Genomic DNA, 12,133 nt, shown 5'->3' with positions numbered 1-12,133 from the left:
TGAGAGATTGATGAAATCAACATATCCTTCATTTATTAAGTGATATACTCACTTAATAAATGAATTATAGTTATAACACTGTAAACCTCCCATCCAAAACATCAGAAACTGCCAGCATGATATACTCACTTAATAAATGAAGGATAGGTTGATTTCATCAATCTCTCAAGTTTGCTTTATTGAATCCCAAATATTGGATCCATGAACCTTTATAGAGCTATACTCTCTTCTATGGTGTTTACCTAACTGTATTCCGCTCATCACCTCCACTCCTTATTAGTCTACAACAGAACTAATACCATTTGGTTTCCAAGTTGACTCTTTTGTAGGGTCTTCTGTGCCACAGCAGTGCTATTAATATAATATGCATGTTCTAAGTGATGTCCTTTTTTTTGGTTGAAATCTGTTATAAATGCATCATTTTTAATGTGTGAGGAGATCTGGGACCACAAAGCTGTAAGGTTTGCCTAGGATGCCCCAAACCTGTATGCAGGGAGTTATAAAATCATTCTTTAAAAGGGAGGTATGTGTTGTGTGAGATGGGTGGGCAAGAAGGCATCTCTTTTGTTAAAAACATCTTGTCACTTCTTCACGGAGGTTGAGTTCAGCCTTTTTCACTGCTTAATTCCAATATAGTAGGTATTTTTTAGATAAAAAAAACAAATGCAGTGCCTTCTGTTTTGATGAGCTCTCTTCTGCAAAGAGATTTAATGACGTGGAAAACTGGATAACTAATTTATTACCTGCAATATTTCTGCTTACTGCAGCTTTTTCTTCTCAAATGCTATGCTCTCAATGCCACTCAACTCTTCCACAAATAAGTGCTATGTTGTGTTTCTAGTCATGCCCACAACACTCAGCTGCAGACCCTTCCTCATATCCATGCCAAGCCTTTTAATTTTATAGTATTCAAAAAGAGAGATAAAATTGTTGTGAAACAGCAGTCCCCCTTTCTTAATTTTAGTAGCTACCAGTCTTAGAATGATCTACTTCTAGTCTAACTAAGGTACAATTTTGGCTATCTAAACAATAGACTTTATGGACTGTTCTATGCTGCTCTACAGCTTTTAAGCTCCAATATGACATATTTCACTTGAGATTTATCAGCATTTTTTATTTAAAACAATATATTACAAGGAGGAGAAAGACTAGTCTAACAAAATTCAAATATTAGAAAAACAATTTTCCCTAAAACCTCATTTGGCATATTGTTCCCTTCCACTATGTTCTTTAGGTGCCGTCATCCACACCTGTATCATTAGTTCAGTCTGCGCCTCCCACTGACCCTGCTATTAGTCTCCACGCCATTTGCTGTTTAAACAGTTTTATGGCCACGAGTCTGTGAAAAATGCTCAAGGTGTGCGAAAACTCATGCACAGGGGTGAAATATTGTATTAAAGTATATTGATGATGGATTATGTGTGTAATTACATTTGTTGTAATTTGCAGAGAGTTTCCAGGTGGTAGCAGTTGCCAACTGGAAATTTAAGTAATTCTCCATGGGACAAATTCAGATATCCCTTGCATTGGCTTGCAGCATTTGGCTATGTGCGTGGCATGGGAATCTTGTAGAACTGAGGCTGAGGAAATATGAAACAGTGCAATTATCCTATACTAAAGGTCAATATAACTGTAAAACAGCAACAAAAGATGTGTACTGTCCTTAGTAATAGGGAAGCAAAGGTGAAGCAAAAGCTCAAGTAGGCTCTAGCTAAGTGGTGGATTAATAAGTTTGAACTATTGTTTGGTTTTGCAGATTTGCAGTCACTAAATAATAAGTTGGTTTTGCATTATGACAGCAGGCAGACAAAATGTGCAGAGTAGAGGGGCTTTGAGATCTTTCCCTATCATTATATTTCTATGTTGCAAGTTAAGACCATTTATGAAGTCTAGCTGTGGTCACTCAACCAGGAAAATCAAAACTACACAACAGCAAGGATGACGTGTGTAATCACTTCTAGACAGAGGCAGCAATGTACTAAAAAGTAACATTTTTTCACAAAAGGGGGCAATGAGCAAAATACCACAAAATGCCAAAATGTAGGTATTTGATGCATTTTTCAAGTGATGCTCCTTTTTGCAAAAAACGTTTTAAATATTGTAAATTTGCCTCTTCTCTGTAATAAATTTTCAAGTGCAGTCTGCTATGCGAGAAAGTTTAAAGTAAAAATAATGAGCTGCTGTGATGCAAATCAGTTCATTAATTATGAATTTTGTGAAAATTGGTGTGTAAAACCAGTTTTTGCTAACAAAAAATAACTATACCTCACTGTGATATAGTTATCTTATTCTGTCTGTCCCAGGAGTAAAACTTCTCAGGCAGATTTGCTACCCAGCTCATGTGCATGGATATCAAAGCTGCACAGGAGAGAGGCTACTAACCAGCGAGCACCGTGGAACTGTGCAGTATATATCAGCAGCAATCTAAAAGTATTTAATACTCACAAACTGGAGTGTCCAGTGAGCCTTAAGAAGTTAGCTTAATTACAAAAATTGTTAGTGAACCAGATAGTTACTGACCTAAAGTTTAAACTTGGAATTTGTCAGAGAAATGTGAAATGTGGGGTAACCATTATACTCTTACTGGACACTTTAGTTTCTGAGAATTAAAAGTATTTTGATAGCTGACACTTTTCTAATACATCTGATAGGGATCTTTTAGGTGTAGGTTTTTTATTTTGAGTTTACTTTATTAACTTCTGCAGAGTACAATCTCTGCCCCATGAATAGGTTTTGATTTTGAACTCAGAGTTTATTTTTTATTGGTTGGTGGCTCCTATATTATTTTTAGGCAGTTCAGAAGTGTCCTAAATGGAAAATGTCAGGGAGCTGTTATCCCAGAGACAGGAGAGAGACTTCCCATTCTTTAGCTATCCCTCCTTCTCTCCTTCCCTGTCTTTTTCTGAACACGTGTTTCAAGCCCGTTGAGATACGGTGTGTGCCTTTTACTGACTACAAAACCTGCTTGCAAATCTTGCATAACTGGTGCAACTCTGATGGATGAAGAAGTACCAAATAAGAGCATGACTGGTGCTTTAGGAGGTTAGAGCCAGCATGAATATATTTTTATTTGTACTTTTTATCAAGTCGATTCAGTAAACTGCGTGGGAGAGCCGACGCTCCAAGGCGAGCACCCTATCTCCCAACGCGCGCCCAGGCCACTCTCCTGGGTGCACGATTCAGTATTCAAATGAGGGCCCGCGCTAATAAGGAGGGGCTAGGGACACTAGCGCATCTCTAGTGCCTCCTTATTGGCGGAAGTGGCGGCTGTCAGCGGGTTTGACAGCAGACGCTTAATTTTACCGGCGTCGGTTGTCGAACCCACTGACAGCCACGGGTTCGGAACACGGACGCCGGCAAAATTGAGCGTCCGTTTTCCAACCCGCGGCAGATTTTTTATTTTTATTTTTTAATTTTTGGGGCCTCCGACTTAATATCGCTATGATATTAAGTCAGAGGGTGTACAGAAAATCAGTTTTTTCTGCTTTTCTGTACACTTGCCCAGTGCTGGCCGAAATTAACTCCTGTCTTTGGCAGGAGTTAATTTCTGAGAGTAAAATGTGTGGCTTGGCTGCACATTTTACTTTCTGTATTGAGCATGACTAATAGGCTCATCAAAATGCATTTGCATGTGATGCGCGCTATTAGTTTCGGGGGGGTTGGCTGCGTGTTTTCCACACGCTATTATTACCCCTTACTGTATAAGGGGTAATAATAGCGTGTCGAAAATGAGTGTCAAAACGGGGACTAGGTGCGCTCGGCCTGAGCGCACCATACTGAATTGGCCTGTATGTGCAGAAGGGGAAGGCATTTCCTGGGAGTGGGGTTGAAATTTCGAAAGTATGCGCATTGTTTTTGCTGTGAAATGCACCTGCACAGATTAGCAGGTGCAAGTGTGTATGGGTACCTTTTCTGGGGTAATCTGCAAAAAGGAAAAAATGGCATCCTTTCACTTTGATAATTAGTAAAATACCCATGGGTGAAAAGCACCCACAGGCTTTGCACTTACGCAGACAATCTTATAAGATGTTCAAAGCGATCTACACGGATAAAAAGCATTTTACCCACATTAAATGTATTTCATTTCATTTACTTGTATATCATCACTCTATATAAAATACAATCACGGCGGTTCACAGAAAATAAACATTCATAAGTAAAAACAATACAAATACACATTGAATTTCGTTTGTGAAGCCTGCCCTCCCTCAGCACAGCTGAAAGTATGCTCATTGTTCAGTATTTTTTGCCACATTAAAAGGAAGCATTTTCAGGGCCATGTTTTTTTAAGGGCAGGAAAATAATGTGTAGATCACATTTTCAACTCTATGGAATAAATTTTCAAGGGATTTCACATGTAAAACAACATATATGTGCATAAACAGCATGTACTTGTGCGTATGCTATTTTATAAATGTCAAAAGTATGAACATACTTACCATTTTGTGTGTACATTTTACCAGCAGGAAAAAGGGGCAGGATAGGAGCAGTCCAGAGCTCAGAAGTGCTATTCTGTAAGAGATATACATGTATACATTACAAAACTTATTAGTTCACTTTTATTTTTGCTAATTGACTAGTGCAGGTAAAATTGGACTTGTCTATTGTCTGCAACTTTTGGGTGTGAGGCCTGGGTGAACTGGTTGGGGTTTAAGGTCAAGTGCTAGAGGGTCTAGGTGAACTGGTGACAGACTGGGTAAACTGGTGATTTCAATTATGTGTGCAAGCAGCTATTTTCAAAACAATGCACATGCATAAATTATCTGCTTCCACGTATAAATGGGGTTATTACACATAGATGTTATATTATTTTACACATCTAGAATATATGCATGTATGTTTATAAAACAAGTACAAAAAGTATGCATTTTCTTGCACTGGAAACACACACGTGTACTGAAACATGCGCGTGTACTTTCAAAGCAGAACTATGTGGTATTTTATAAACTGCAAGCCAGCTACACAGTTTATAAAACATTAGCATAAATCTCCATGCATCCACTTACAAGTGTGAATGCTCTGCCGTGGATAGAATTGAAAGTTAAGCTCCTTGTGTAATATATTCCATGAAATAAGTACCCATAGAAAAAGCAGGTCTCATTTCAGAGGGTAAAGCACATATATTATGCACTTTTGCTTTGAAACTTGGGGCAAAGTCTGTGGGTAAAAAGTACCCACGACTTTTCCAAAAACCCACAGGGACCTATTTATCAAATTGGGTTAACAGGCACATGGTTAGTAGGTCCCACTGATTTCAAAGTGGGCCTATTGACTAACAATGTGCATTGATGCAATTTGATAAATATTATACTATAGTTTCCCATACAGAGAAAACAGAACCCAGCACTCTGCATTACCTTTTCCTCAACTAAAGTTAAGCAATTAATTGACAATATTAGACACAGCCTTAGCTTAGTGATCCACTGCTATCATGCAGTGACGCGGCTGGGGCAAAAATGAAAAAAAAGTGATGGTGACCTAGGAGTTGTAGAGAAGACAGCCATCATCAGCCTGAAAATCCTGTTGTACAGATGTGATCTGCCTTAACGTCCCCAGGGAAAGAATAATAAAGATAAAGAAATACATTTTCACACAGTGGCTTCAGTAACTGGTTTGGGGTGGGGAAAGGGAAGCTTGTCAGAAAGATCATCGTAAACTGCAATACATGGGTCCTCTTTGAAAATACTCAACTACAAAATGACTACCTATCATTCTTAGCCATTATTAATATAAAAACATAGTATCTGATACAAAACTATCCAGTATAGACTGACCTGGGGGTGGAGGGATGGGTTCTGTTGCTAACACAATTCGTACCATTCACAAAACCTCAATCTAATGCAAATCATATGCTATCGGTATAAGCAATTTCTAACATAGCAGGCTCTTTATTGGGAAGTTCATCTTTGTTTGCATAAGAGATATATTGGTGAGCATATGTTTAATCTTTGTTGTCACTTAGTGATGGAGATAATAAAATGCACAAGTTTAGACAGTGCTTAGTGGGGAAGCCCTGTCATCAATTGGGAAAATCAATGGTTTGGATAAGGCATAACTCACAGCTGCGTTTCTATCATTTAGACATGTGTAATTTGTTAATTAGTGGACATTAAGAGATTCAGGGAAAAATCATTAGCATTAACATCATGGACTATATCAAGTATAAATAACTTGGATTTGTTATAATCACCAGAGTGTATCAGATCTAGGTTTGATGAAGCAAATTATCCAAACTTGTCAAGCCTGGTTCTGCATGCTACCATCTGAGAGTGAAGGGGTTGATTCCTGAGTTGAGATTCAGCTTCTTGAGCCTCCCAGGAATGCTTAGAGGGAGGGAGTCAGTTCTCACAAGTGATGCTTGGTAGTCAGGCTCACGGCACATGCACACCAGGTTCTAGAGGGAATGTGCACACACCCTGGATGAGGACTGTCACTTCAACGGCTGGCCTAGACACAACACCAAGAGTAAAATATTCCAGTTTGATTCCAATTCCTGTTTGTGGCTTAGCTTGTTGCACTTTGGCAGGGGTACCTCCGAGTAAAGATGCTTGAAAAATAAACTTTTTCATTTCACTAATATTTTTGTGAATATTTTGTCCAAGTCACAAATTCACATAGTTCTGAAACTGTTTACAGATTAGACAAAAACAATTATGGCAGTCAGAATTTTTTTTTTTAATTATTTATCAATTACCAAATACAAATCAAAACCAATGAATTAGAAACAGCATCAATTGACCAAATTATAGCACAAAAAGGAGAACCCCCCCCTACAAATTAAAATATCAAATGATGCTATATACCAATCCAAAAATGTTATGAGCAGCACACTGTCCCAACATAAATAAGGAAAAACATAAAAATGGAAAAATATAGAGGTCAAGTAGCAAAAGGAAACACCAATATATATGTAGCGAGAATCCAGCTACTGGATGGGTCTTGCATAAGAGAGAACGTTAGAATTGCATCCCTACTAATCTTGGCCTAGAACTCAAAAAGTTGGAAGGATCAAAATTATCTCTTAAACATAACATAACTACATGGCTAATTTAAGAAAAATGAGCATCAAGTTGTAACATCTGATATCTTAATAGACATTGCTTCCTCTTTTGTAAGATTGATCTAGCAACATCATAGTAAATACGGACTTTAGGATTAAAAAAAAGAAGGCATCATTGGAGTCTGCCCATATTCCTGCTGTCCCCAGCTTCCATCTGTCCCGAGAAGAACAGCTACTTGGGGTCCCTGCCAGTGTTTCAAAGATGCACACACAGTGGTGTGCCAAAGCCGCGTACTAAAGAGATGTGCCCCTTAGAGCGTTTTTGTGCAAGAAATAATGGGGAGAAAAAGAAAAGGGAAAACTTCTGAATCCTGGATAAACATATGCTACGACCTGGAAACCATGTGGCAACGATTCAGCATGAGACTTCAGGTGAGGTCTCTCTGAGCTTTATTGCTCCTTCCCCACCAACCTGACCAACCTCTTCCCCTGTGGGAGAGGGGATCTCTGGATTCTCCATTGCGGGCCCTACCCTCTGGAATTCCCTACCCGTCAAACTCCGCTTAGAACTGTCCCTGAGCCATTTCAAAAAAGGAATCAAGACATGGCTCTTTAAACAAGCCTACCCCAATTCCACCCAATCCTAACCAATGTCCTCCTTGAACCACCGCAGTCCCAACCTAGCCTATTTTCTTTCTCCCTGACTTCAATTTACCATCCCAGAACCCCCCCACTCCCTCCCTTTTCCCCACCTCTGTACCCCCCTCCGACCATCCCTAAACCCCCCTGCTCCCTCCCCTAGCACCCCTGGCCTCCCCCTACCTCCCCCCCCACCCCACTAACAATTTCTCCCTGACAATACTTTCACCATATGTACCCGGTTCCCTCCACCCCCTCCTCTCCCTACCCCCCCCCCCCCACACCAGATTCTAATCGTACATACGTGCACTTGCACCTGTCTTACTGTAAATAAGTTTCATATGTTAAGTGTCTCAAGTGCACATGCCCCTTAACTTTGTATATTAGTTCATTTTGCATATCTAATCCTAATCGAATGCAAATAGCTGTAACGCTGCCTGTTGACTCTCCTCTCCTGTACTTTTGTATATCTTCCAGTTAACCCCCTCCCCTGTTCATTGTAATTTCCTTTCTCAGTTATTTGTAAACAGACATGATGTGTCCTACGAATGCCGGTATAAAAAAGTTTTTTAAATAAATAAATAAAATAATTCAAGAACTGTAAATGTTTCTGGAATTTGTGGCTTACCCCAGGAGATGTTTTTGGATTTAACATCAGCTGTGGTGACAGCTGGAGGTGAAAGAGTAGTCACTATAGCAATCTCAGCCCACTCGGAGGATATTCTCAATTGTGGTGGTGACCCAGAGAGTTCATCACCTTTAAGAGAGTGGTTAGCAGTAATGGTTCCTATTCCTGCTCCTGTTATTATGAGACCTGGGGCAATTGAGGAGGAACCCACTGAAATAACTTTGAGGGACGTTTGGAAAATAGTGACTTGTATTGAATTAAATCTTAATTAATCTCTCAGCTCTCCTCTTTTACAGTGAGGGCAGTGTCTAAATTTTCTGAGTAGGATACTCGAACCTCAAATATTGATAAACAAAATGTGTTACTATCTGAGTCAATTGTAAATTTACAAGCTTCAGTAGTGGCAAATATGAAATATTGTCTACATATTCATTCTAAGTTAGAACCTATAGAAAATACTTTTAAGGTGAAGAATCTTCATATGCTTAATTTTCCAAAATTTAGGCTAATGTCCCCAGCTGAGTTGTTTAAGAAATATATCAAATAAGTCTTGCAAATTGTACATGAGAAAGCAATTTTCCTCTCTTGATGTTTCTATGTATCTGAGTTTAAGAAACAAATAGCAGAAGGAGGAAATACTGATAGTTATGTCATTTAATAGCTCTAATATATCAGCTTTTTTGAGTAGCTCTCAGGATACTATATCAACAAGAGCTACTTTGATTATTTCCTTTGTTGCTGGAGTGGATAGAGAATTTTTCTTGTATCAATACTTTAAATACAAAGCCGAAAAATTCAATGGAGCAGTTATGCAGATTTTTCCAGATGTTACACATGAGAGACAGTTTTGAAGGAAAGTATTCCTGTCTATGAAAGCAAAAGTTCTTTCCCTGGGGGGTTCATTTTTCTTAAAATTTCTTTGCAAGTGTTTAATTACCCTCCAGAGAAATAAGTATACCTTTACTGATCCCTTGCATTTGAGAATATTTATTAAGGACAAGTCCAACAATGCTTCTACTGCTTAGAGGTATGAATTAACATCATGGGTATATATATATATATATATATATATATATATGTATTGATGGGTAGTTTAGGGTAGTTACATAAGTGATGTACATAAGTAATGTACAATTTTCTTGTAAATTCACTTCTATGATGTGGATTGGTTGAATCTGAGCTACTGTATTCTATGTTTATTTTTCTTATATACTGAATGTATAAACTCAAATCTACGTTCAATTTCTATTTTCCTTGAAAAATTGGAATATATGAAAATCTCAATAAAGCTTAAATTATAAAAAAAAAAAAGCATCTTTATACTGAAAAAACTATTTCATAACCCAATCCTTGTCTGGTTCTAAAATAAAATAAGCATCGAGAACTCAGTAGCTCTTTCCTTTTTTTCCCCTACACTCTAGAAATATCTAAAATATATCTGAGGGCCAATATATGGCTACCAGAATCAGAGAAAAATAAATATGCCCTAGAGATAGGACAACAGGAATTTTCCAGAATCTTCAAAATCTTGACATAATATTTCTTTAACAATACCAATTTTAACAGAATATAAGACTATATAAATAAATAGAAAAAAAATAAACAAAAGGAGAAGAACTAGAGAGTTTGGGAAAATTATTAAATTGCAATGTCCAATTTCTGAACATATTTTCTAGACACTCTCTTATCAAAATATTATCCTTTACCAAACAATGCTCATTGTCCTAAATCCTCTCAACATTAGCCTCAACAAGTCCAATCTTTGCTTATGATCAATAATTTCAAGTTCCAACTCCTTCACCTTGCCAGAAACATTTCAAATCTGAGATGAACGAGCTTACAGGTGAGCAGACAAAGATTTCTTTCTTTATTTTTTATTTTAATTAAAATATTTATTTTTCACTTTTAGTGACAATGTCATGTATTCAATATTGCCTGCCAGATCACCTCCAACATAACCTCCTGGGGAATTTATTACAATTTGCAGTCGTAGAAATCTTTCTATATTGAGTCCTCTCCAGCATCTTGTTCTAGCAGGCATCCTCTCTTCTTTTGCAGACCAGGCCTGTGATGGCTCCAAATCTGCAGCAGCTTCTGCAGTTTCTCCTCATGCAGTGAGTCAGCATCTGACATCATCCAATGATGCCATCACTTGGCCTCCACTGGCACATCTTTCCTGGGCTGGGGTAGCAGGAGGCTCTCATATCTCCGAGCTCAAATAAGAATCAAGATCCAGAATCTCCAACACTCCCTCCCTCAACAAAAGCACAGATTCCAAGGACAAGACAGCAGAGGATTCTGGCTGTTCCACTCTAGTAATATATGCATCCATGGGTCTGGAAGATGTCACCACAGAGTAGGTCTGAAAATTTATTTTGTGCTTGATCATTGGGAAAGCTATTGATTCAATGGAACTCGTGGAATTCTCTGAGATACCTCCATCATCTTAGCCTGCTCCCAGTCAGTAAAATTCTTTTAAGCAAAAATCCTAGCCAGATTGGAGAGAGTCTAGTGTGTGTCTGCTGTGGGTCACAGAAGACATTATTTATTTATTTCAATTTTCTTATATTCCATTTATAGAGCACTACTAGCCTAAACTGATTCCAAGATAAAATTAAGCAATCAAAAACAATGACAACTGATGACCACATAAAATATTAAACTTATGCTTGGGGAGACTAGGAATTGTCACAACATTACTGAGCATTTTACTGTTAGGTCTCCAGTTTGACTTTAAAAGGCATCCTATGTTAAATGAGTTGGTGGTCTCAGTCCAGTTCAAGAGGACATAGTTGAAGCATTATAATCGCACCTCCCCTCAGTTTCTAAGAAATCTGAATTTTGTTGCATACTTTGTTACTGATTTGTGACAAGGACACAAGAGCTGTAGTTAATATTTCTAGTTAAGAATAGGTTAATGACGCTTTATATCCTAAACAGGCTTCTGTGTAGCATAATTTTCTTTTCTGAAAAAAGGTATGCTTGATAAATTTAATCCGAACACTACTCATTTTTCCCACCATTTTTGTACAGTTAGCTCCTCTTGCATGCACACTGTATGTAAATAAGTTTTGATCTAATATACAAGAGTACTTTATTAAAAATTTCTATTCTAATACCACGTTGTTCAAGGTAGATAATATATAATACACTCATAATCAAAACACAAAGACAAATCATACAAAATGACAAACAATCCTACCTGTAACAAATTACTAGTTCTTAATCTAGTAGATGTAGAACAACAAATGGCTATTAATCAAGTTTACTTAGGGAATAGCCACTGCTATTAATTGCATCAGTAGCATGGGATCTTCTTAGTGTTTGGGTAATTGACAGGTTCTTGTGGCCTGGTTTGGCCTCTGTTGGAAACGGGATGCTGGGCTTGATGGACCCTTGGTCTGACCCAGCATGGCAATTTGTAGTTCTGCTTTTCTTTTTGTACAGGGGCAAAAAGCCCAGGTCAATTTTTCTCAAGTTTATTATTAGAGATTTTGAACAGTTTGAAACAGAACTCAAGCTGGTGAAAGAATTGCAGATTTTCCCCAGGTTTTTGGCCAACTGTTCAACGAACCTCCTTAGCAGAAGTCAGCACATCTCTAGGTGTCATCCTAGGTTTGCTTCACATCACCTTCCCCTTCCATGCTATAAAGGTTCACAATAGCCTGGTGTCAGCCTGCCAGTGACACTAACAGATTGAAATAAGATTGTTGATATTTCAGATTTGCTGAATTGCTTTTCTGTCATTATTCAGCCTGGGTGCTCTCCTCACTGATCTAGCCTCATGCATTAAGCATCTATTACCCTGTTTACCATGGTCATGTTAAAATGCAAGCATATGAATGTCAATTTGCTCTCCAATTAGC

At 38.1% G+C, this 12,133-nt stretch overlaps 1 long non-coding RNA gene across 1 annotated transcript in view; it reads right to left on the bottom strand.

The window, feature by feature from the left end:
• Nucleotides 1-12,133, bottom strand: part of LOC115076667 — a 176,816-nt gene that overhangs the window by 71,564 nt on the left and 93,119 nt on the right. The window contains exon 2 of the long non-coding RNA XR_003852836.1: nucleotides 4,440-4,512. This is a non-coding gene — a long non-coding RNA (uncharacterized LOC115076667). The remainder of the gene's footprint in view (nucleotides 1-4,439; nucleotides 4,513-12,133) is intronic.

This window comes from Rhinatrema bivittatum, chromosome 15 (assembly GCF_901001135.1).
Source record: "Rhinatrema bivittatum chromosome 15, aRhiBiv1.1, whole genome shotgun sequence".
In the NCBI taxonomy this organism is placed as follows: domain Eukaryota; kingdom Metazoa; phylum Chordata; class Amphibia; order Gymnophiona; family Rhinatrematidae; genus Rhinatrema; species Rhinatrema bivittatum.
The sequence above is the reverse complement of the archived record's forward strand: the minus strand, read 5'-3'. Positions and strand labels throughout refer to the sequence as shown.